The sequence below is a fragment of the Capra hircus genome, chromosome 1 (genome assembly GCF_001704415.2).
Source record: "Capra hircus breed San Clemente chromosome 1, ASM170441v1, whole genome shotgun sequence".
Taxonomy (NCBI): Eukaryota; Metazoa; Chordata; class Mammalia; order Artiodactyla; family Bovidae; genus Capra; species Capra hircus.
Genome location: NC_030808.1, coordinates 135,992,803 through 136,019,047, shown reverse-complemented (window position 1 = coordinate 136,019,047; position 26,245 = coordinate 135,992,803). Strand labels below are relative to the sequence as shown.

The window sequence follows — 26,245 nt, the reverse complement described above, 5'->3', positions numbered from 1 at the left end:
AAAGTAAAAGAGGAGAGTGAAAAAGTGGGCTGAAAGCTCAAAATTCAGAAAACAAAGATTATGGCATCCAGTCCCATCATTTCATGGCAAATAGATGGACAAACAGTGGAAACAGTGGCAGACTTTATTTTGGGGGGCTCTAAAATCACTGCAGATGGTGACAGCAGCCATGAAATTAAAAGACGCTTACTCCTTGGGAGAAAAGTTATGACCAACCTCGACAGCATATTAAAAGCAGAGATGATACTTTGCTGACAAAGGTTCATCTAATCAAGGCTATGGTTTTTCCAGTAGTCATATATGGATGTGAGAGTTAGACTATAAAGAAAGCTGAACACTGAAGAATTGATGCTTTCGAACTGTGGTGTTGGAGAAGACTCTTGAGAGTCCCTTGGACTGCAAGGAGATCCAACCAGTCAATCCTAAAGGAAATCAGTCTTCAATATTCATTAGAAGGACTGATGTTAAAGCTGAAACTCCAATACTTTGGCCACCTGATTCTAAGAGCTGACTCATTTGAAAAGACTCATTTGGGAAAGACTGAAGGCAGGAGAAGAAGGGGATGACAGAGGATGAGATGGTTGGATGGCATCAGTGACTCAATGGACATGAGTTTGAGTAAACTCTGGGAGTTGGTGATGGACAGGGAGGCCTGGCATGCAGCAGTTCACGGGGTCGCAGAGTCAGACACAACTGAGTGACTGAACTGAACTGAACTGAAAGGAGTGGAATATCAAAAGTATTGTTTTGTAATTTATTTGTTAGGATTTATGGCTATTGAAGTAATCACTGGCAATGTGTATGAGGTATCCATGAGTCATAATTGAAGTAGTACTATCTAGGTTTGATGATCTTACTATAATTAGCAGGGGGAAAGGAAGAAATTCAAGAGTGGAGAAAAGAGTTTAACCTGAGGGGAACTTAAATGTTTACACACACTCTAATTAGCAGAACACAAAACCTGGAAAGGAAATGAAACATAAATGAACGGTAATAATAAGCCCTGCTAATAAGTAATGGCAATTGCCCGGTTCAGAGCAAAATCGTCAGAGATGCTCACAGAAGTAGAGGGAGAATTCTAAGGATGAGAGCTTCCATTCACTTCATAAATGATTGTTGGGTACTTACTTTATTCCAGACGTTGTTCTGAGGGCAATTGTCTTGTCCAGTAAAGGACAAGATAGAAATCCTAAGTTGCCCTCACAGAACTTAGTCTAGTAGGGATCGTGAGATACTGAACGGCCAAGTTTGATGCACTGTGACAGAAGCCACGTTAGGGGCTGTGCCAGGTCGCTGTGGGGGCTCAGAGAGGAGGCTCTGAACTTAGATGGGAGAGGGGAGTCTTGGTAATGGCCACTGCCTAGAGCAGAGGCATAGTGTAGGAGCAAACTGAAGGAGATGAGTAAAGCACTTTTCTGCAGCTCATTTCAAATGATCTCTCTGAGGTGGAAAGCATTAATCCGATGACCCAGCTTGAGGTTTTAATAAAAAATGTGTGTTAAAATGACATGTAACAGAGAAGAGAGATTTAGAACTATGGATATCAAAATCCTTGGCAGAAGCACAGGACTGGGTTCAGAGTCATCTTTGAAATGATTTCTAACCTTAGGAAGGTAATCATCAAACTGCAGGGAGGGCTCTAGCCAAGAGGAAATGAATCTGTTTAAAAAAAAAAAAAGTCTTTGAAAACAGAAGACCTGAATATTCTTCCTTAATGGGTTGCTATTCTGAGATCTCAGGAGAAGTTTGAGCCATACAAGCTCTCAAGCAAAAATAGTTATAGGAATATATGAGGGTCATGTTTGGGGACCCCTTATTAGTAGTAACTTTTGTCAGAGGACTGTTGCTGATGGAGCAGGAGATGGCTGATGGAATTCCAGGGAAATCTCAGTATTTTTTTTTTTAAAGCAAATAAAGGTGGGGGAGAGGGAGAAACAAACAGTCTGTAACTTATTTTATTTCATTTTTATGTGTTTATATTTTTGTTTATCTACTGAAAAAAAAATTTCATTTTAAAGCAGGTAACACTTACTGAATGTTTATTATGTGCCAGGCTTTCAGTTTGTTTTAAAGTTGTAACTTTAAGTGTAATTGGCCAAGAAAGTCACAAGTGGTAGTTAATGTCAATGCCTGCAATGTGGGAGACCTGGGTTCGATCCCTGGGTTGGGAAGATCCCCGGAGGAGGACATGGCAACCCACTGCAGTATTCTTGCCTGGAGAATCCCCATGGACAGAGGAGCCTGGTGGGTTACAATTCACAGGGTTGCAAAGAGTCAGACACAACTGAGCGACTAAGAACAGCACAGCACAGCACAGCAGAGTTGATGTCAAAAGAGATAAGAAACAACAGCAAGAACAAGGTTACATATCATTCTTATCAGATTTAATCAAATAGCCATTTCATTAAGTTATTTTAAGTCAGGCAAAGTCAGGAGACTATAATTGAGGATCAAAGTCTTTGAAGATTTAAGCCAAAGTAAACTTTGTTTGGGATTATCTTTTCTCAGGTCTCTTCTGAGTCTTTTTGTAAGAATGGGTAACAGTTACACATTTCACCCCTTCAGTTATACAAGTCAGCCCTTTCAGTGAGCAGATTCTCTCTCAGTCCTTATGGTTTGTCCACATTGATTGTTCAACTTCGTGAAGTGTTCTGTTTACATGGTCACTGTTACAGTCAAATAATTCTAACTTGCCCGTTTTTGTGGATAGTCTAGTAAAGGAAGTCACTATATTACTCTTTCAGTATCTTAATTTGCAGCAAATAATTCAGCCTGTGAAATATGCTCCTTTCCATTCTTGAACAAATCCTTTATCTCACCAAGATCAAAAGATTCCACTTATTCTTGAGTGACTTCCTCCCTTGACATGTTAACCTCCTTTTATTGGTTTCGGAGTCATTTGTAAGGTGCTCTTCAAAGTGTTTTCATTGTAGTTATTATTCTCATTTATAATTGATTGGTTTCTTTATTTACTTTACATTAACACCCTTACCAATTTAGGGGAAGTGCCCTATTTTATCTCTGATAATTTATATGGAACTAGAAGTTCTCTTTTTAGCTCCTACCTCTAATTCTTATTTTTATTCCTTGGTTAAATGCATTTCATGGAAAGCAAACAGCAACGAAAGAGTATATAGTCTTTCTTGCGGGTTATTGACTTTTTAAAGTCCTTCAATTGTTTCCTAAACGGGGCCTGCATTTATCACATTTCCCTTTAAAAAAATCTAGAGTGTATAGAATGGGATTCTTGGTTTTCACCTGTCCCATGAGGATGTGAAATTTAATTATGTTATTAATTTTTGCCAAGGGTCTCACCACAGCAATCTCTAGGGTCCATTTCTGATCCTGTTTAGGATGAAAGTTCTCTCCATTTCCCCTCCATGTGGCATTTAGAAAGCGGTCCTCAATTTGTTAACATCCAGCCTTCTACCCCTACCCCCATCTCCCATCCTGACTGAGCATTTGGTTACTTTGTGTTTTGATAACTCAGCTGGTAAAGAATCTGTCTGCAATTCAGGAGACCCTGGTTTGATTCCTGGGTTGGGAAGATCCACTGGAGAAGGGATAGGCTATCCACTCCAGCTTTCTTGGGCTTCCCTAGTGGCTCAGGTGGTAAAGAATCCACCTGCAATGTGGGAGACCTGGGTTCAATGACTGGGTTGGGAAGATTCCCTGGAGAAGGAACCAGCTACCTGCTCTAGTATTCTGGCTTGGAGAATTCCATGGACTGGAGAATTGCATGGGGTCGCAAAGAATCGGACACGACTGAGCGACTTTCACTACTTTGTGTTTGGATGATTAAAGCCTCCCATTATTATTATATAGATAAATTCTTCAGGTTCCTCATTTAACATTGTCTCAACATTGCACCTGCTGATGTTCTTCAGTTGACTTAGTCGTGTCCAACTCTGTGATTCTGTGGGCTGCAGCACTCCAGGCTTCCCTGGCCCTCACTGTCTCCCAGTTTGCTCAAACTCAAACTCAAACTCATCATTGATCGATGATGCCATCCAACCATCTCATCCTCTGTTGTACTATTTTCCTCATGTCAATCTTTTCCAGCATCAGAGTCTTTTCCAATGAGTTGGCACTTCACATCAGGTGGCGAAAGTATTGGAGCTTCAGCTTCAGCATCAGTCCCTCCATTGAATATTCAGGATTGATTTCCTTTAGGATTGACTGGTTTGATCTCCTTGCTGTCCAAGGGACTCTCAAGAGCACCACAATTCAAAAGCATTAATTCTTCTGCTCAGCCTTCTTTGTAGTCCAACACTCACATCTGTACTGAAAAAACCATAGGTTTGACTCTAAGGACGTTTGTTGGCAAAGTAATGTCTCTGCTTTTTAATATGCTGTCTAGGTTTGTCATAGCTTTTATTCCAAGGAGCAAGCATCTTTTAATTTTATGGCTGCAGTCACCATCTGCAGTGATTTTGGAGCCCAATAAAATAAAGTTTCTCCCTGTTTCCATTTTTCCCCATTTACCATGAAGTGATGGGACCAGATGCAACAATCCAAGTTTTTAAAATTAATTAATTAATTTTAGTTGGAGGCTAATTACTTTATAATATTGTGGTGTGTTTTTTTTTTTTTTTTTGCCATACACTGACATGAATCAGCCAAGGGTGTACATGTATCCCCCATTCCGAACCCCCCTCCCACCTTCTTCCCCATCCCATCCCTCTGGGTTGTCCAAGTGCACTGGCTTGGACTGGTGCATTGAACTTGGACTGGTGATCTATTTTACATATGGTAATCTACATGTTTCAGTGCTATTCTCTCAAATCATCCCACCCTCGTCTTCTCCCACAGAGTTCAAGACTCTGTTCTTTATATCTGTTTTTGAATGTTGAGTTTTGAGCCAGCTTTTTCACTCTCCTGTTTCACCGTCATCAAGAGGCTGTTTTGTTCCTCTTTGCTTTCTGTCATGAGGGTGGTATCAGCTGCATATCTGAGGTTATTGATATTTCTCCTGGCAATCTTGATTTTAGCTCATGATTCATCTAGCTCAGGATTTTGCATGATTTACTCTGCATATAAGTTAAATAAGTTTCAATAAGCAATACACAGCCTTGAAGTACTCCTTTCCCAATTTGGAACTGCTTTGTTGTTCCAAGTGTGGTTCTAACTGTTGCCTCTTGAGCTGCATACAGGTTTCTTAGGAGGCAGGTAACATGATCAGGTATTCCCATCTCTCAAAGAATTTTCCACAGTTTGCTGTGATTCACACAGTCAAAGGCTTTAGTGCAGTCAATAAAACAGAAGTAGATGTTTTTCTGGAATTTCCTTGCTTTTCCTATGATCCAATGGATATTGGCAATTTGATCTCTGGATCCTCTGCCTTTTCTAAATTCAGCTTGTACATCTGGATGTCCTTGGTTCATATACTGCTGAAGCCTAGCTTGAAGGACTTTGAGCATTAGTTTGCTAGTATGTGAAATAAGTGCAATTGTGTAGTAGTTTGAGCATTCTTTGGCATTGCCCTTCTTTTGGACTGGAATGAAAATGGACATTTTCCAGTCTTGTGGCCACTGCTAAGTTTTCCAAATTTGCTGGCACACTATGTGCAGCACTTTAACAGCATCATCTTTTAGGATTTGAAATAGCTCAGCTGAAATTCCATCACCTTCACTAGCTTTGTTTGTAGTAATGCTTCTGATGGTTCACTTGGCTTCACAGCCCAGGATGCCTGGCTCTAGGTAAGCGACCACACCATCATGGTTATCTGAGTCATTAAGACCTTTCTTGTGCAGTTCTTCTGTATATTCTCATCATTTCACTTGAGTAATCTATAAAATACATTTTTTTCAACATGGGGAAGTTTTAACATGAAATCCTTTTACTATGGAAAGTTTTCATACAAAAAGTTATAACACGAATCTATCCTGTGAAACTGGGCTTCCCTGGTAGCTCAGCAGTAAGGAACCTGCCTGCAATGCAGTAGCCACAGGAGATGCAGGCTCAATCTCTGGATGGGGAAGATTCCCTGGAATAGGGCATGGCAACTCACTCCAGTAGCCTTGCCTGGAGAATCCTTTGGACAGAGGAGCCTGGTGGGCTACAGTGCATAGGTTTGCAAAGAACTGGATACGACTCAAGTGACAGCACACAAGTATGCACGCATCCTGTGAAGTTTATTCAAATAATGCTTTTCGAGTGTCTATTATATGCCAGTTCTAGGTAGTTTTGATAAGCAGAGACTGAATCAAAATCCATGTCCTTATATTCTAGTGAGGGGTAAGGTAGGGAGACAAAGAAATAATTTGTCAAATGTTGATATGAGCTAAAAAGAAAAAAAATATATATACATGTATATATGGGGGGTTGTCGCTAGTTTAGAACAGCCCTTTTCTATCACTTCCACCAGAGAATTAAGCTCTGGTGCCCAAAGGTAGCCTTTAAATATGATGAATTAACTTCTCCCCTATGCAACTAGAATGATACCACCTGGTATCATCCTTGGGAGATGGGAGAAAACAGTCACTGAATTCATTTTCTATGGGGCTTAATACCTTCATGGAATGCTGGTAGAGAAAGTCGGCATTAGAGAATCACAGTTGTGGTAAGGAGTGGGTGCTTTGGATCATCTGACCAGGGAAGGCCTCTCTGACAAGAAGTCCTTTGAGCAGAGATCTGAATTTAGTGAGGGAGGAGGGCCCTGCAGAGGCAAGGTGAGGGTAAGGGGTAGGGGGTGGTGGCCAAGTATTCCAATCAGAGAGAAGAGTGGATTTCATATACTAGAGGAACAATTAAGAAGGCCAGTGTGGTGGAGGTGAGTTATCAAGAGACAGAAAGGTAGGGATAAGATCAGAGAAATGGATGGCAAAGAGTGGAGATGGGGTGGTGAGACATGCCAGAGGCATTTCAACTTGAGTTAGTTCACCAGAAATTTACTGAGCTCCAACTGTGTGTCATGACCTGGGGGTTTCAAAGATGAATGAATCATGATTTCCATCCTCTTGCAACTGGCAACATAGATTATATCACTTGACTCACACTAAGCAAAATAGTGTGATAAATGCTATAGCTTAACAATAAGCAGACAGGTGGCTATAGGTTGAGTCCTTCCAGAAGCAGAGCCTGAACCAGGCACTCAAGTGTTAGTGATTTTTAAAGGAAATATCCTTTAGGAAGAACTAATATGAGCCAAGCAAGGGTGGGATTTCAAGCAACAGACTCAGCCCGATCTATGTGGAATTCTGCACTGTAAATTACACTGCAGAGTTTGTCACATTTTAAAGCAAAGGAGTTGTTAGTCATTGACTATGGGCTACCCAACAGGGTGGTGTCACTCTCAGGCATTTTGGGTTTTATATAAGTGAGGTGGCTCCAGTTTCAAAGTAATCCTCTGAAGATTATTACAGAGGGAGTGGAGGCTGGGGATGGGAGTGGGAACACAGAGCTAGTGAAAGGAATCCAGGGGCATCTTGGGGGCAGCAACAGTCTCCATTCTAGGGCTAACAAAGCTTCTCAGCCTATAGGGTAGGGCTTGAAAGATGGGCAGAGGATAGCAAGATTTCTTTGGTGGAAACCATGCCTGTTTGCTTGGGGCTATGTCCTTAGCATCCAGTTGTTGAGAACCTCAGAGGTGTTTCTAAGTGGGAATGAATGCATGCATGAGGAGCATCCCTGGCTCAGGATTTAGTCTTGAGAATTTTTAAGAATCATTTGGTGGAAACCACATGTGCCGATATTACATCTTCATAAAGGATGCTAAGCTCTTCTGCCTAGGAATGGAAAGGTGGTAGACATATAGTTCAAAAATGTCATATACTTGAGTGTGAGAAGTAATCCATCAGAGGGACAAAAGTCCAAACTACTTAGAGTATGATGTGTTTTATTTAAAGTTACAAAGAAAAAAATCATGAAAACAATCTCTAAATCATCAAGAAAATATTTTATGTGTGTCAGCAGCTAGTTTTATTTGTGTGTGACTTGGTGTTGGGGACTGAGAGGGTCTTCTAAGTCACAGAAAACTTGCTTAACTGCAGATAAGAATCAGTAAACTTGATTAAATGTAGATAAGAATCAGTATAGGTGAGTGGCACTAGGATGCAGAGCTCGAAATCAGAGTTGTATCAGGTATCAGAGCGGGCTGAAAGGTTCCCCCAGATGCCAACTCTGATTGGTTGAAGTATCGTTGTTTTTGTTGTTCAGCCATTCAGTTCTGTCTGACTCTGTGACTCAATGGACTGCAGCATACCAGGCTTCCCTGTCCTTCAGTGTCTCCAAGAGTTTGCTCAAACTTATGTCCATTGATGATGCCGTCCAACCATCTCATTCTGTCATCATTCCATTCTCCTCTTGCTCTCAATCTTTCCCAGCATCAGGGTCTTTTCCAATGAGTTGGCACTTTGCATCAGGCAGCCAAAATATTGGAGCTTCAGCATCAGTCCTTCCAATAAATAGTCAGGGTTGATTTCCTTTAGGAATGACTGGTTTGATCTCCTTGCTGTCCAAGGGACTCTCAGGAGTCTTCTCTAGCACCACAATTCAAAAGCATCAATTCTTCAGTGTTCAGACTTTATGATCCAACTCTCAACCGTACATAAATACTGGAAAAACCACAGCTTTGGCTATAAGGACTTTTGTCGGCAAAGTGATGTTTCTGCTTTTTAGTACACTGTCTAGATATGGCATAGCTTTTTTTCCAAGAAGCAATCATCTGTTAATCACAATGATTTTGGAGGCCAAGAAAATAATATCTGCCACTATTTCCAATTTTTCCCTATCTATATGCCATGAAGTGATGGAACCAGATACCATGATCTCAATTTTTTGAATGTTGAGTTTTAAGACAGCTTTTTTACTCTCCTCTTTCGCCCACATCAAGAGGCTCTTGAGTTCCTCTTCAGTTTTTGCCATAAGTGTGGTGTCACCTGAATATCTGAGGTTGATATTTCTCCCAGCAATCTTGATTCAAGCTTGTGATTCGTCCAGCCCAGCATTTTTCATGATGTACTCTGCATACAAGTTAAATAAAAAGGGTGACAACATACAGTCTTGAAGTACTCCTTTTCCAATTTTGAACCAGTTTACTGTTTCATGTCTGGTTCTAACTGTTGCTTCTTGACCTGCATATAGGTTTCTCAGGAGACAGATAAAGTGGTCTGGTACTCCTTTAAGAATTTTATCCATGTTTAGAAGAATACTGTTAATAATAGCTAACATTTATTTAGCATTTATTACATGACAAACATTCCTTAAACACTTTGAAAGCTTGCTTGCTTAGTTGCTCAATTATGGCCCAGTCTGTGTGACCCCATGGACTGTAGTCCACCAGTCTCCTCTGTCCATGGGATTTTTCAGGCAAGAATACCCGAGTGGGTTTCCATTTCCTCCTTCAAGGGATCTTCCTGACTCAGGGGTCAAACCCGTGTCTACTGTGTCTCCCTCTTGGCAGGGTTCTTTACCTGCTGAGCCATCAAGAAAGTCTGCTTAAACACTTTATAATTAGCTATTAATAGCTGTAAGAGGCAAGCAGTTGTATTGTCATTATATTTCCATTTTACAGATGAGAACACTGTGCAATCATTTATTCAATACCTTCCAAGGGATAAACTCTCCAGGTTTCTACAGCTGATAAGTGGAGGAACTGGGATTTGGTCTTGATTCTTCTCACAAGCACAGAGTTGAATGCCATGACTGACTAGAAAAGAGAGGAAGGTCATTTGCCATCCTTGCATTCTGATCTTTGCCCCTCTTTCAGTCACCTGCCTTCTTCTTTCACAGCCAGTCAAATTAAACACATTTCTGCTTGCCCTCTGCTGGCTTTTACTGGTGCCCTGAAATTCAGTTCAGGTATTGCTTCTTGCAGAAAGTTTTCTCTGATCTCATCAAGAATTGGTGTTCCTTCTTTCTTACAGTGAACGTGCCTCACGTGTAACATAAAACTTTTTATTTTGAATTGTGATGCCTTAAATTTAACTTAAAATGAGCTAAAAGCCAGGTTTCACATAGTATTTTTGTTGAATGAATGAGACTTGATTCCTTTCCTTATTTCTGTTGCACAATACTCATGTAGTCTTCTAAAAGTTACCTGCATAGGAGTTGTTGCTGTTGTTGTTCAGTTGCTCAGTCATGTCTGCTTCTTTGTGGGACAGGAGTTGAACCACATGGAATGGAATCAAAGAAGTTGAACACGTGGGATTTCCAGCCCTGTTATTCTTTTATCAGTTTGGAACTTCTAAACATTTTATTTAGTAAAAATTATGCTTAGGTTTATGTTTTCTATCATATGCATACATACAGTGTTTTCTTCCATAATCATTCTCTCTCCTTGTGCCTAAGCTTGCTAAGTGTGGTATCTCCATCTAAAGAATTAACTTGTTGGAAGGAGTCCATGGTGTCTGTATTAATAACATTTTATTTCTTAAGGTGGGAGGTATAGATGGGCATACCACATTTTAAGTATAAAATACTATATAAAACATTAAAAGGAATATTTATAAATCTTTATAGATAATATTATAGATAATATATTTGTCACCCTGCTTATTTAACTTATATGCAGAGTACATCATACAAAATGCCAAGCTGGATGAATCACAAGCTGGAATCAAGATTAGAAAGTGAAAGGAAAGTCGCTCAGTCATGTCCAACTCTTTGTGACCCCATGGACTGTAGCCTACCAGGCTCTTCCCTCCATGGGATTCTCCAGACAAGAGTACTTGAGTGGGTTGCCATTTCCTTCTCCAGGGGATCTTCCTGGCCCAGGGATCAAACACGGGTCTCCTGCATTCCAGGCAGACACTTTAATCTCTGAGCCACCAGGGAAGCCCAATCAAGCTTGCTGGGAGAAATACCAATAATCTCAGATACACAGATGACACCACCCTTATGGCAGAAAGCAAAGAATAACTAAAGAGCCTCTTGATGAAAGTGAAAGAGGAGAGTGAAAAAGCTGACTTAAAACTCAACATTCAGAAAACTAAGATCATGGTATCTGGTACCATCACTTCATGGCAGATAGATGGGGAAACAATGGAAACAATGAGGGACTTTATTTTTTGGGTTCCAAAATCACTGCAGATGGTGACTGCAGCCATGAAATTAAAAGACACTTGCTCCTTGGAAGAAAAGCTATGACCAACCTAGACAGCATACTAAAAAGCAGAGATATTACTTTGCCAAGAAAGGTTCATCTAGTCAAAGCTATGCTTTTTCCAGTAGTCATGTATGGTTGTGAGAGTTGGACTATAAAGAAAGCTGAGTGCTGAAGAATTGATGCTTTTGAATTGTGGTGTTGGAGAAGACTCTTGAGAGTGCCTTGGATTGCAAGGAGATCAAACCAGTCAATCCTAAAGGAAATTAGTCCTGAATATTCATTGGAAGGACTGATGCTGAAGCTGAAACTCCAATACTTCAGCCACCTGATGCGAGGAACTGATTCACTGGAAAAGACCTTGATGCTGGGAAAGATTGAGGCCAAGAGGAGAAGGGGTGATAGAGGATGAGATGGTTGCATGGCATTGTCAACTCAGTGGACATGAGTTTGAGCAAACTCAGGGCTACAGTGAAGGACAGGGAAGCCTGGCATACCACAGTCCACACGATCACAAAGAGTCAGACATGACTGAGCGACTAAACTGAACTGAACTGACAGATAATATAAAGAATGTAAAGAACATAAACTCATCTTAAAATGTCCAGTGTTTTAGGCTAAATCTACACACTTTTACACTGTAAAGTGGAGAAAAGATAGCAGCTATTAAAACAAAGATACAGACAGAAAATGGTTATCCTGGCTAGATTTATATGATAGACAGGGACCAGAATCTTGGGTAATCAGTGGGTCTTCATGAATGAAATAAATGAAGTTTAGAGAAGCTATTTATTGCTAAAGAGATGAAAACATAATTAGCAATCATAAAGCAGTCCTGTGGAGGTTCTGATTATCATGGAGCAATGGGTGGATTTTTGGAGACTTGGCTGTTTATATCTAATCTTCTTTTCTTTTCAAATATACCTAAATCTCTTACTAAGCAATTTCAGGTTGGGGAAATGGGGAAGGGGGATTGCATAAGCTAACGCCTGATTTATATCAGATACTAACATTTCCATTTCCTGAGACAGAATAGCCAGGTTATACCTGTGAGGCAAGCAGACAAAAACAGAAAATGAATGACAGCCTGGATATTCTTCTTCTTCTTCTTCTTTTTTTTTTTTTTTTTTTTCCAATTTTTACCCTTCGGCAAGAATTTCTTTTGTTTCTTGATGCATCTTTTTGTAATGATGATATTCACAAGATAAGATAAATGCTTTTTTGTAGTTAAAAATTTAAATTACTGGTGCTAGTTAAATATCAGTGAAAATTGTCCTTATTTTACCCAGTGGATAAAGCTACAAGTTTATGAGGTGAGAAAAATTTCTCCTCCATTTAATGCTGTGAAATATATTTTTAAAAGTGTCAGAGCAGAAGGAAGTTAGATTTCAGACTTACACATCGGATTCCATATTTCTAACATGGCAAATCAAGTCATTTTTGAGCAAGATGGCTGTTGTTGGCAGAGTGTTCTGAGGGTATCTCACTAATTCAGTTAAAAATGAGGTCATATTCCACTACAGCAAATATCACTCCATAGAAAAACTCTGTGCAACAACAGTTTTCCAAGGTCCAGGCACTAATCATTTTATGTCACAAAAAATATAAGAATTTGGTAAAATCTCAATAAAGAGAATTGAGACTCTTTCAGAATACCTTAAAATGGACTCACCTCCTTCATTTAGCTATCACAGCAAACTAAACTAATAGCAGAGCTTGAGATGTTCTGTAACAGCAGATACAATGTAGATTCAAGTTTAACTAGAACTGGCTTCAGAACTGTTACAGGAGAGAGCCTAGAGGAAGTTTGGGGTGTGACCTAGGAATCTGTGTTTTCACCAGGACTCCAGGTGATTCTGTTGCAAGTCTTGGGAAAAGCCGTAGAGAATAACTCTCAATAATGCTCAAACAGAAATCTGCTTTTAGTTAAGAAGGACATAAAACAAGTCAAGATAGCACCAGAGATTTCATCAGTTTGGAGTGGTTGTCAAAAGGTAATAGGCTTCTTGGGCAATATTTACTTAATCAACTGGAATTAAACCTAGTTGTGAACTTGGCTTTTAAATTTAGTCCACTAAATAGTCTTTGGAATATTTATTACCTATGAATTATTTTTTGGCTTTAAAAAAATCTGTTCTCACAAATTATATGGAAGCTTTCCCTCTGTTTCCAGTCTTTATGTCATTAGTAATTTGTGTTGCAGAGTTGATTTCCCCTGTTAAAAAATGAGTCCCTCAATCTAGCAGCTTGTATAGATATTCTCAAGCATGGCTGGATACAAATCACCGGTGGAACTTTTTAAACCTATTGTTGCCCAGGCTCCACTCCTCACTCCAATCAGAATCTCTAGGCACGGGAACTCCAAAATCTATTTCCTTAAAAGCACTACTTTCTTTTCATTTTGTGTTTAGCTTTCTTTTCTGTGCAAAAACTTTTAAGTTTAATTAGGTCCCAGTTGTTTATTTTTGTTTTTATTTCCACTTTGACAGATGAATGGACAAAGAAGTAGTATAGGTATGTACAATGGAATATTATTTAGCTGTAAAAAGGAATTAATTTGGGTCAGTTCTCGTAAGATGGATGAACTTAAGAGTCTATTACACAGAGTGAAATGAGTCAGAAAGAGAAAAACAAATATCATATATTAATGCATATACATGGAATCTAGAAAAATAGTACTAAGGAACCTATTTGCAGGGCAGGGATAGAGAGACAGACATAGAACAAACTTGTGGCCACAGCAGGGGAAGTAGAGGATGGGATAAACTGAGAGAGTAGGACTGAAACATTTACATGACCATATATAAAACAGATAGCTAGTGGGAAGTTGCTGTATAACACATGGAGCTGGAGCTCAACCCAGTGCTCTGTGACAACCTAGAGTGGTGACATGGGGTGGGGGGGGGGGTGGGAGGGAGATTCAAGAGGGAGGGGACATATGGTTACTTAACGACTGATTGACATTGTTGTATGGCTGCTGCTGCTAAGTCGCTTCAGTCGTGTCCGACTCTGTGCGACCCCATAGACGGCAGCCCACCAGGCTCCCCCGTCCCTGGGATTCTCCAGGCAAGAACACTGGAGTGGGTTGCCATTTCCTTCTCCAGTGCATGAAAGTGAAAGTGAAATCGCTCAGTCCTGTCTGACTTTTAGCGACCCCATGGACTGCAGCCCACCAGGCTCCTCCGCCCATGGGATTTTCCAGGCAAGAGTACTGGACTGGGGTGCCACTGCCTTCTCCTGTTGTATGGCAGAAACTAACAAAACATTGTAAAGCAATTATCTTCCAATTTAAAAAAAAATGTTACTGTATACCCAAGCTTGAGAACCACTGGTTTAAAGATAGCAAAATAAACTTTCTCTGAGATTTTCAAACATGTTCTTCTCGGTTAGACATTTCTTTACTCTTGCTGCAGCCGGAACCATTGCTGTGCTCGATTCTGTGCATTCTTGTAACTCTGAGTTTTGTGCTATGCTATCTCTGACAGAGTTACTGGTGAACAATAGCTGAGATTATTAAGCAGGCTTCACTTCTGGGGCTGATAAGCCAGAGGCTCTCTATACACTGACAAGGATATAAGTTTCCTCTAAGTGACATTTTGATCACCTTGAGGAATAGTGAGAGAAAACTGCTGAAGCAGTGTCACACCACCTGGCCTGAAGTAGGAAGAAGGTTTTGGAGACTGTAGCACTTAAGACCTTTAAATCACACCAGTACACTATTGGGTAATAGGACTATGCTGAACAACAAATAGTCTAGCCAGTCTGAAAACACTCAGATTTAGGTCAAGTTTGAGAGATGACAGAGGCACTGGGCTTCCTGATTTCCAGACTCTGGAATTACTGACAGAAGTCTATCTGGGCAATCTTAAAGATTCCTAAGATAGGATATTACAAACTCTGGCTTATATTGGATAGTTCTGACCTGAATTGTCCAAGGATCTGCAGCAATTAGCTCCCTGGATTTTATTCCTATAATGCTTCTTCCCGAGTTTGCCTGTGTAGTTCTGTGACAGACTGCAAATTTCCAAAAAACAGGAACCACTTATGCTTCTTCTCTGGCCAAGAATACAGCACAGTGACACACATGTCCAATACTTCAGGATGACTTACTGTTCTCAATGAGGAGAGTCCACCAAATTAGTTACTGCCCCATGAACAAAGATGGGTGATGTTCAAATCAAACATGCCTTCCCTCAGCCTGTGTCCAAACTACAAGCGTCACCAAAACACCCCTTGTTCAGTCAGTCACTGGAATGCTTTATCAGTTGAGGAAGGAAAAGGTTTTGAAACTTCTGGATAACATGGAGTAGGGGGTTATAACCATCATTTTTAGACGAGTGCCTTTAAAATCTTACTACCCAAAGCGTGGTCCTCAGACCAGGAGCATCATCACTAAGAGATTGTTGGGCAGAATTTCAAGTCCCCGTCTCAGGCTTACTGGATCAGAATCCGCTTTTTAATAAGATGCCCAGGTCATTCTTGTTCATATTTAGCATTTGAGATATCAATAGATCTAGTAATTGTCAATCTAGCACCAATCAGAGCCCAAAACAGAGATCCAGCCCTTTGTACACGCCTCTCACCCGATCCACTCTGTAGCAACCGAATCCCCGGAGACATCGGAACGGGTGCTGCCGAGGGCAGCTTGGTGATTGGCTATGTCGACCACGTGACCGGCGCTGGCCCTCCCGTGCTAGTGGATTGGCTCTCGCGTACGCTGACGGACAGAGCCGGGGCGGGCCAAAGCCAGGTCGGAGGGGCGCGCGCGGTGGCGCGGAGGGGCGAGAACGCGAATGCGCGTGCGCGAGCGGCGGGGCTCTTTCCCCGAGCCGTCGGAGGGAGCGGGAGCGCTTCTCCCGAGGTAAGAACTGCTGTGGGGCGGGCTCCCTGCCCCTCCGCGGCCGGTTGCGGGCGAGCGGGGCGGGGGGAAGTCTGAGGTCCGCCCGCCCGGGGAGCCTCACTTGGGAGAGGATGCAGACCCAGGCTCAGTCATCTCCCTCGGTGCCTCGGTTTCCCTTTTCTGCCCGCTAGTGCATCTCCCCATCCTCTTCACCGCGGTGACGGGTCCACCCGAGGGGAGTTGCCCACCTGCTAGCCTCGCCTCCGCCTTTGTTTCTCTCCCGGAGGGATGCTGGTACCGACCCCCTCCCCAGGTACAGGGTGAAGGGTGGTGGGGCGGGGACGTCTCCGGCGCAAGACCTGGCCTAGAGCCGGGGAGAAGATGGCTTTAATGCAGTGGGATCTGTCACATGTGAGAACGAAGGAAAAAAATGTAGTGTCACTTTGGCCAAGCCACGGGACTCGAACTAATCCGGCGGCGGCGGCGGCGACCAAAGCCGTATTCCTGGCGCAGCCGTGCGGGCAGGGGTGGGGGCAGGACCCGCGGGCCAGCCCAGGTGCGCAGGTGGAAGGCTTCTCCGGACCTGCCTGGAGCTCTCATCCCAGAGTTGCACCGAAACGCTTTCAGCCTGCCGAAGGCATCAAGATCAAGAGATTCGTAAAGAGAAGGGGGAAAAATTATTTTTTTAAAGCTGCTGGGCACTGGCGGAGAAGGTTTAAGTGAGACGCTACAGTGAGAAATTACAGTGAAACTGATGGCTGGTAGTTGTGAGGGGGAAGATCCCTGCAGTGAACTGCAGAGCAGACCATCACACGGATATTCTCCTTCAAGAAAACCTGATTTTTTTTTCCCCCGGGGGGTGGTGCTGGTTATCTCTGTAAACTGAGGTTTTTCTGGACTGCCGAATCAAGTAATGACTTATTTTTAGCATGTTAATGGGTGCTAGGGAGAAGGGAAGGCAGGTTACACCCGTTTAGATCTCCTTAATTCTTTCAAAAGTGCGTGTTAAAAGAAGGCCTTTGGATGTCAAAAGCTGCTTGTGTGTGTGTGTGTGTGTGTGATTATGGTTTGGGGGTGGGGGATGTCTCCTTGAAGTCATACTTTACAAAAGGCATCCTCTGCCTCTTTCCTTCTCAATTTCCCTAAACCTGAAATAATAAGAGCATACTGTACAGCTCATAACAAAGTATAAAAAGCCCCTTCAGTTTTCCACTAGTTAATTTATTAGCTATACCTGTTAGTCTGCTTGGTTCAGAACGGTTTAAACTATCATTAGGAAGATTTTACTGTATTCTGGAATTCCACTATAATTCATTTACAACTTATTCTGGTAGGAAATGGACAGGAATCTCTCTACCTGATTCCTCAGAGAAATCCTGACAGGGTTCCAAGGCTTTTTATTACTCTTACCTTCCCCATACAAAGTTTTGTTTCTTTAGGAAACGGTGTGATTTTTTTTTTTCCCAAACATCTAAGACACACACCATGCCTGTGAAATGCCCAAGCTTGTTAGGAAATAATTTACTTGGCAAGTTCAAACTAAAGAAGGAACACTTATCAGAATTAACATCAACTGTAGCAGATCAACTTTTGGTGGTTTTCTGGGGTGAGCCAAAGTAAAAGAAAAGGTGTTGCAAAGCTTGTTGGGAATGTAACAAATGACCTCATAAAGTAAAATATAGATTGTCACCTGACAGATTGGTACATAAAGCAAATTAGAGTAATTTTAGAACTTGTCAGTGATTTGTTTCTAGCTGGTATCAGTGGGGAGAGGAAGGAATTCTGAGGCTCGGGTAGGAAGTATAGTTTGAAAAGGTATATGCTTTTGTTTAGAGAGAAAATGTCGCTTTTGTTATATAAACTGCACAAAGGGCGTGCAGTGTTTATGTTTAGTCTGTGAAAGGGAGGCAAGGGTTTTGGAAAGGTTGAAAAACACTTATTAGGTTAAACAAGGGAAAGCAGAAAGATTGGCAGGCTTAGTTCATCTTAAGGGAAGCAATGTACCTCAGTGATCTACAGGACAAGGTTTATTCTCTGATTCACTAAAAGCCCACTAATGTTGCTTCCAAAGCAACAACAAAATCATTTCCTTTCTGTCGTTTCTGTCCCCTGGGTCAGGGAGGGAAGAGTGAATGAGAGATTAGAGTCTGACCTGCATGCCTAAGCAGTACTGTCCTTTGAGCAGGATCTGTGTCACACTGTGTAAATCTAAGAGCCGTCACGTTGATAGAGGTCTAAGCACCTTCCCTGGACTCTTGCTGTAAGGTAGAGTGGGATAGCATTGCCACAGGTGGAAGCAAGGTGAGAACATCTGATACAGAAGCCCTAGGGTGAGGAGAGCTAGGAAGTGCTTCAGTGAGGCTCTGCCTTTGGATCTTTGAGAAGGCAGAGCTGCCTCTCTACTGGCTTGACAGGCTGGGTTTTATACGGCTTCCCAAGGACCTGCCCTTCACGATGGGGGCTCCTGTGGATTTCTGTGTCTCAGGTTGTAAGCATCAGTTACGCTTGTAATGTGCTCTAGAAAAGAAAGGCTCACAAAAACACAAATCTAGGCTGCCATTCTTTCAGGCATGTCAACCGCAGGCTTCCAGAAAACAAGTTATGCCCTCCCTACCAGTAGATGGCACTGCTGTCTCTGGGAATTCCTGGAGGAGATGAAACAGGAGCTGGCAAACCAGTGATGTATAGCCTCTGGTCTAGAAGATTTGAAAGGCTGTGTCAGTTTCCAAAGAAAATCATAAAAAAAAAGAAAAAAAAAGTTACAAAAGCCAGAAATATTAATACAAAGTAGGAATTATGGTTGTGGGGGTTGAGAATGGGTGCCATTACTTTGCTGGTTGTGTGTGGGAAATGGAGAGGGTAAGCTGACAAGCGTTGGAACACAGGTTTTGAAAGCTCTTGCATACATATTGTTGGCTAATTGAAAATGAGGTTGAATTCATGATTCAATCAAATTTCCCAACAACTTCCTAGTGTCTACGTCTTTGCTTATAAAACTAGTCTGTACACGTGGGCGGGACTATGGAAATACACATATAACTTTTAAACCGAATCAATATCCTATAATTATGTATCTGAAGATAGTGGTGAGAGTATTAGTAAAAATAATGCTCATGATTACTGTATTTTAGAGGTGTCCACAATAGTAGGTCAAAGTTATTCTGAATCAGTTTCTTCTAAAATTTAAAAATTCCTAACAAGTATTCTACAATTTTAAGATTTTATTAGCAATTCACATCCTGAACTGTGGTTTTATTGACCTTATTAGCCAGGGTTTGTTCATTTATTCCCCTCTTTTGAACCACCTTTTCTTTCATTTTTTAAAAAAATAATTGTTTTTTATATGAATTTTGTAGCCATATATTTGAAGGAGGCGATACTGTTACTAATGAGGTTACTGTGCATATGAGCTTTGACCCTTTTGGAGGCATAGAACTCTGCTCCTGGGAGTCATTACCCAAATCACCTGCTTCCTTATGTTGTCCCTGTGCTATGGCTCAGCTTTTTGGAGTTTATTTCCATCTCTCTTCAAGTGAACTCATGAGCTGAGTTGTATACCAATGCCAAATCCTAAAATCTTGCTGACGCTAGACAGCAGTAGTCACAACAGTTTGCTAACATTACCTCATTATGTGACCTCAAATACATTTCTTTGCCTTTCTGAACCTCAGTTTTCTCACCTGGGTCACTGGAATTGGGTGAGATGTCTCTTGAAAAAAATCCTTTCTAAGTCAAAAATTCTACACCCAGCTGATTCTCATAGTGTCAACATTTCTGAAGCCCCTGAAAATTCTCATCTAAAAGGTATTTTCATGCAGTGAACCTAGAGCAAAAAGAAATCTCACTGATATTTCTTCTCAGAGAATCCTAATAATTCAGAGTTGTAGGAAACCTTAGGGATGGTGTAGCTTGACCTTCTCATTTCATAGACAAAGAGTTTCACCTCAGAGCTGAGTGATTTGCCCAAGCTAACAGAACTAGAGAGTGGTAGAAAGCTGGGACTAAAGCTCATCTCAGTCCTGCCTTTTCCAATGCTGAATTTCTTCACCTGCCATCAGTACGAAGAAGATGCTGTGTCTACAGGGCTGGAGCCAAGAAAATTCTGAGTAATTCCTTAAAGTAGGATTTTTAAACCACAGCGTGAATAGTATTGTGTTGGGCAGAAATTCAAGGTCTGACTTCTTTTTTGCACCTCATTCTTTTCTTCACTGACTGTTCTTGAGTAGTATTCTTTACTATACATCCTTGTTCTTTTTAAAACTTTCCTGCAGAAGAAAAAAACTTTCTTTACCCTAAAAGAGTCATTCCCCAAATAGATGTTTTTAAATTGGGTCCATGGACTCTCTGAAGGCCATGTGACTAGAATAATTTCCATATAATTGATTTCCTTTTTATTCTTATATATACATATATTTTTTTTTCTCTGCATTTAAGAGATTATTCTGAGGAGTTCCTTAGGCTTCAGTAGATTGCCAAAAGTACCGGAGAGTCCATGGCACAAGAATAAGTAAAACTTCTAGGGTCGAGAAGAGGTTCTGGGAAATTGCCAGGATGGGAGAGTTTTTGAGGTGCTAGAGACACTACTCTTGCCTGGAAAATCCTATGGACGGAGGAGCCTGGTAGGCTGCAGTCCATGGGGTCGCTAAGAGTTGGATACGACTGAGCGACTTCCCTTTCACTTTTCACTTTCATGCACTGGAGAAGGAAATGGCAACCCACTCCAGTGTTCTTGCCTGGAGAATCCCAGGGACTGGTGGGCTGCCGTCTATGGGGTCACACAGAGTCGGACACGACTGAAGTGACTTAGCAGCAGCAGAGACACTACGGCAAAAGAGAGTTGGGGGTGGAGTAACCTGTAGCAGTTCTTAGAACATTTTACCTTTATTAAAATGCTTGAAATTACTCACTAGATGAAGATGCTGATAATAGCATTTTACTCATCTTAACCATGGATATGCAAGTATTGATTTCCATTTATCATTTCTTGTTCATTAAGTAATCCCTCTTAATTTTGCCAAAACACTTTCAAATTTTTATCTCTTTATTGGAGACATGCATATTAAGTGGTTCCATTCTTCCCTTCCTGATTTAGAACTTTGAATTTGGACTCCTGTCTTTCAGCAATGAAAGACATTGCTGCTCTTAATGAAAGTAATGAAAATAATGAAAGACATTACTTTCTGCTCTTAACTTCAAGGACTCACCATGCTCTCAGAGATGCAAAATAATTTAAGTATCATGGATAAAAAAATCTTGAGATTCCTTTATTTGTCCCCATGATTGGCTATGGAAACCTCTGTTCCTCCTCAGCTAATTATTAATATTTCCTTTCCCTTTTTTATTTGCAGTCTCAAATTCTCCTTTTCTAATTGTCCCTTAATAGCAATGACTCAGTGTGTATGTATAGAAAATAAAAATTCTTGGTTTTGCCAGAAAGCATACAGAAGTTAATTTGTGTTCAGGTCACATTTTGGACTTGTGAGATATAACTTTGGTGGAGATCACTGTTTCGAAGAACATTTGCTTGAAAACCTTGGTCTGCCCTGTGACCCCCTTGCCTTATGTTTGGTATGATGGTGGTCCATGCTGGTGAATGCTACCTTCTGGCCAAATCTAAAAGAGTAAATGGAGAGTAAATGGAGAGTAAATGGAGAGTAGCCATTTACTCTCACTCTAGCAGAAGAATAAGAATCACCTTTTCTTTTTCAGCAATTCAATTTTTGATTGAATTTATGTAGTAACAGAAGAAAAAGTCCAATTTCTGTACTCTAATTCCAGCACACTGAGTTAGTATGAGATTTGAGGAACATTGTTGATTTCTGAGTTTGTTTCCTTGTCTGGAAAATAAGACAGGAAAGCAGTGACCACTTAAATTCTTTCTAGTTCCGAAATCTTGTGACTCTTTGAAATTTTACCTGGTATCCTGATAATGGGGAATTTATGTTCAATCAAAGTTGGTGCCAGTTCTTTATATCTGCAGATCACTTTGTGGAATACAAAAATATTTTCTAATTTTTAAAACCTCTTTTCTACTTCAATCTTCTTTTCTACTACAACATCTGGGAGTTTGCAGCTCAGCATTTTGTCAAGATGCCCAGGCTATGCGTGCTGTTTTGTCTCATTTTTGAGTCTCACATTGACGCATAGGTCAATGAGGGAAGCAGAGTATTTCACAGATGAGGAAACCAGATCTCAGAGCGATTAAGTAACTAAGTCAGATTTACTGTTAGTGTCTCACCCAGAACTCCAGACTCTAAAGCTAATATCTTCATTGGGCTGGCGTCAGGCTTATATGATACTGATTATTAGCTACCCAGCAACCCACGGATTTAGGTGTGGCTGTGTAACTAAGTGGAAGTGAAAAAGTATCGTGGTCCATTTCTAGGGAAAAAAGAAACAAAAAGAGAGCACCCACGCAAGTTCCTCCATGCTGGTTTATACTCTGTGTAGGCTGGAATGGAGAGGGTCCCTACGAGATCGTGGGATGCTATGTTAAAGGATGGCAGGACTTTTGTCAGCCTGGTTGCCTGGATTGCTGTTAAGGGAGACTGTTCAATTGTGCAGTATGTATACAGGAACAAGAAATAAGCTTTTATTGAACTTAAACCATTATATATATTTGGGTTTCTGTGTTAAGTAAGTACTGATAGTTAGCCTACGCTAGCAAATTCACTTGAGGAGCAGCGGCTTGGAACTTGAAGTTATGGATCTTCTGGCCTAACGTATTCATTCTTTCATTTTTCATCTTTGGTAGTTGGTGATCGATTGGTTGTGATCCACCATGCAGAAGTGAGTGATGAAAGGCAACAGAGCTGATGGGTCATGAGGATGTAAGTGCATTTGAAGGCTCTCACACCCTCTACTCCAGGGTAAGTCAAAGGCATTCTTTGCCATTGTTGTTCTGGTTTTACTCTTGTCTTAACAGCCTTTTGGCGTCAGTGCAGTGGGGTGCCCTGTCTGTGAAAGCTTCCCAAAGCCTTTAGTAATTCAGGTCATAAACACTGTTAAGATCAGCACTTACAAAGCTAAAACCATGATCAAGGTGATGGGATAGAATCTACATGGCAATATCTCAACATAAGAATTTTTTAGTGAGTTTGTATGGGGTTTGATTTACGTAGAGGGTGAGGGTGTTGCTGGGCCCTTCTGAGAAGGGAACTAGGCCTGAGTGCTGTTTTCCTGTAGCCATATCATATTGTTATCTCTGCTGACACAAATTCCCCTCTCTCAGCACTCTACTCTTCCATGGATCACTTTGCTTACCTTTTTCTGCGTTAATCACTTTTTTTTTTTTTTCGGGAGATGGGAAACTGCTTACCAGAGAGTTGATGATTTTCAATTCGGTAGATAATAGCGATAGCAAAGCACATGGTTCTGCCCATTCCATTTTATTTTGTCCAGTGTCACTGGAAGTCACATGTCCATTCCCTCCTCATCTGTTTGCAGTCCTTAGTGCAATGGATGTAGGCACCAGGAGCATTATAACTAAAGCTGCTTTGGATTTTCATCTGTCGTGAAGATTTTGAGACCAGAAGGAGATTTGGTGTGCCCTTCTCAGAGGCAGTGGAGGGCTGAGAGGGAGGAGTGGAAAGGACATCCCATCCTTTCTGAGGTCTCTGGATTTTAGAGCTTAAACTAAAACCAGACTCACTAAAGAGAAAATAATAATTAATACAAATCTAAGCAGAGCTAAGACTGGTTAGGAAAAAGGGGGACAGGACGTTATATTTAGAAGAAAAAAAAAGTACTCAGCTGAGGAACTGAATGGAGGATTGCTTTTAAGCGTCTTAGTTCAATACTGTGGAGTCCTTGCTGATAATGTCCCATTACCCACGCTCAGACAGAGAGCACCCAGTAAGGCTGATGTCCTTCTGAGCCTCACATGGCTCAGTAATGAGTACAATTTACTGAACAAAATAGACAATTAGGAGCTGTAGATCTCTGGAGATTCCCATAAGCATGCATCATTACAGCTCTGGAGTGATGCATGTGCTTAGAGATAAGCAAAGCAGAGGACAGGGAGCTGTAGGGCACATCAACAACTGGAGGGTCTAGGTGAGCAGCCAGACACAGACCCCAGCTCAGCGCCTGGGGGTCACTAAGGAAAGGACCTGGTCTCTGCTAAGCTTTCTCATTAGAGGAAAGGAGCCAGACTTTGCCAGCTTTTCCTTATTTTCCTCTGTGGCGCCAAAAAGTATAGCATGACAGAAATAGCCCTCAACTGGTATGTTTCCGTGTAAATGCTGTATGAGGATCAAATTACAGAGGGAGCTATTCTTTATTGATTAGAAGCCAAAGAAACTAGTGCTGGAGATGCCAGAGGATCAGGGGTTCTCATCCTCAGCACCATTGGTATGCTGAGCCTGGCGCTTCTTTGTTGTGGGCTATCCTGTGCAGTGAAGCATGTTCGGCAGCATCCTTGGCCTCTACCCTCTAGATGCCTGTAGTTCACCCGACCCCCACCACAATCAGGACAATCAAAAGTGTCTCCAGACATTGCCAAATGTGCCCTGGGGAAAAAACTGCCCCTGGTTGAGAACCACTGCTGGAGGTGACTTAATTTTGTTCTTGAGTTTCTCTGGGATGGCATTTCAGTAACTTAGCCTCATTATGCTAGTTTCCCTACCTGTAAAGTAGACACAGCATCTGTAAGTCTGAAGCCAAAAGAAGGGATGTACAAAGCACTGTGTGATTACTTGAGAGCTCTATGAATGCTAAGAAATACCTGTCTCCTAAAATATCCAGGACCCAGGGATCTCTCTTAATCTTTATGAAGGCAGTAGCTGAGGAGCAGGGGAGTTTGAAGGGTCAGTGGTGTGGGAAATGATGCATAGTGCCAGACTCTGATTTCACTTGAAGCCTTCATATTCAGTTCATTTCAACAATATACTCTTGAATAAAGGCTTTTTTTTTGGAAAGGAAAAAATGGGAGCGTGGAGGAGAAAGAAATAAGCTGTTAGAAGAGCAGTCAAAGAAATTGCTTTCAGCTAGGGATTGGAGATTGTGGTAATCTTAAAGTGACTCGTATAATTAGTGCTAAGTTGCTTCAGTCATGTCTGATTCTTTGCGACCCTATGCATTGTAGCCCACCAAGCTCCTCTGTCCATGGAGATTCTCCAGGCAAGAATATTGGAGTGGGTTGCCATGCCCTCCTTCAGGGGACTTTCCTGACCCAGGGATTGAACTTGAGTCTCTTAAGTCTTCTGCATTGGCAGGTGGGATCTTTGTCACTAGTGCCACCTAGTGAAGGGAAGTCACTAGGACATAAAGTCACCAAAGGACATAAAGAAGTTACCCTCCCAAAGAAAAATATCCTCCCAAATTACTGTGGATCCTAGAGCAGATTTTGTGAGTAATACAACAAATACCAGAGAATGTTTGGAGAAGTCCGTTTTTATTCTTTAGCTTTTCCATCTATTTCTCTCCTTTGAAAGTATAGAAAAGGGGTTGTCTTCAACCCATGCCTTTTGAATGATACATAAAATGTTTTAGTGTCTTGGTTGTTCTCTGGTCATCTTCTAGAACTGTGCTGGAATGGTGAAAAGGACTATCACCTTGCCTTGGTCCTGAAGCAGTCATGTTATTTTACTAGAAAACCTCAGTTTAGGAAGAGCAAGTGCAGGGATTAGATGTAAACTGTCCTGGCAGGTTTGAGTTCAGCCTTGCTGAGGTGTTGGTCTCTGTACTTATTAGATACACTCACCAAACTTACACCAAGACCATATTGACACAGCACAGTGTGGACAGAGAGTGTGGCCATCGTCAGGAAGTTCTGTTGGACAGCACTGCTTTAATCTGTAAAGACTGTTTATCAGAAATCCATACTTGTAGTGACAGTGTGTGTGTGTGCTTATTATAACAAGACCTCACCTCATTTAGAACAGAATTGTGTTTTGGATTTCTCCATCCTGGGTCACTTTTCAGTCTGTGAGAGGATCTTGCTGAACTTTTTAGCTTGCTGAAGCACCTGTCACAGAAAGTGCCATGAACCTGTCTCTCTGACATAACTGAGTGCACTGCCTCAAAAATATTTGTGCTTTAATCCCAGGCTGCTGAGCTGTCTCTTTCCATTTGGTGTCTCCACACCCTGACTCTCGGTGGTGAAGCTTGTTTGTGCAGGATGTCTCTTTTGATAAGGCCTAGAGCATCAGAGCTTCACAAAGGGTCTGGGACAGGTGGTGAGAGAGTTTTCACCTTCCTTCCTTCCAAGCCCCAGCATGGCTCAGAAAAGTGTTTCATAAGAAGGTATTAGTTCACAAGCTTAAGCTCTGAGGCGTTATCCCCTAAAGAATTAGTTTGTAAAGTAGTATAGAACATATTTAGTAGTTAAGCCCTTGAGCAACATGGACGAATTTTCAGGT

General features: G+C 41.5%; 1 protein-coding gene and 1 pseudogene across 2 annotated transcripts in view; both read left to right on the top strand.

Moving 5' to 3' along the window:
- LOC102169470 overlaps positions 1–26,245 on the top strand; it is a 182,964-nt pseudogene that overhangs the window by 143,578 nt on the left and 13,141 nt on the right.
- Positions 15,813–26,245, top strand: part of TMEM108 (transmembrane protein 108) — a 422,004-nt gene continuing 411,571 nt past the window's right edge. For both annotated transcript variants that reach the window (XM_018051242.1, XM_018051251.1), the window contains exons 1-2: positions 15,813–15,905; positions 22,639–22,753. The gene's annotated coding sequence lies outside the window, so the exon portion shown is untranslated. The remainder of the gene's footprint in view (positions 15,906–22,638; positions 22,754–26,245) is intronic.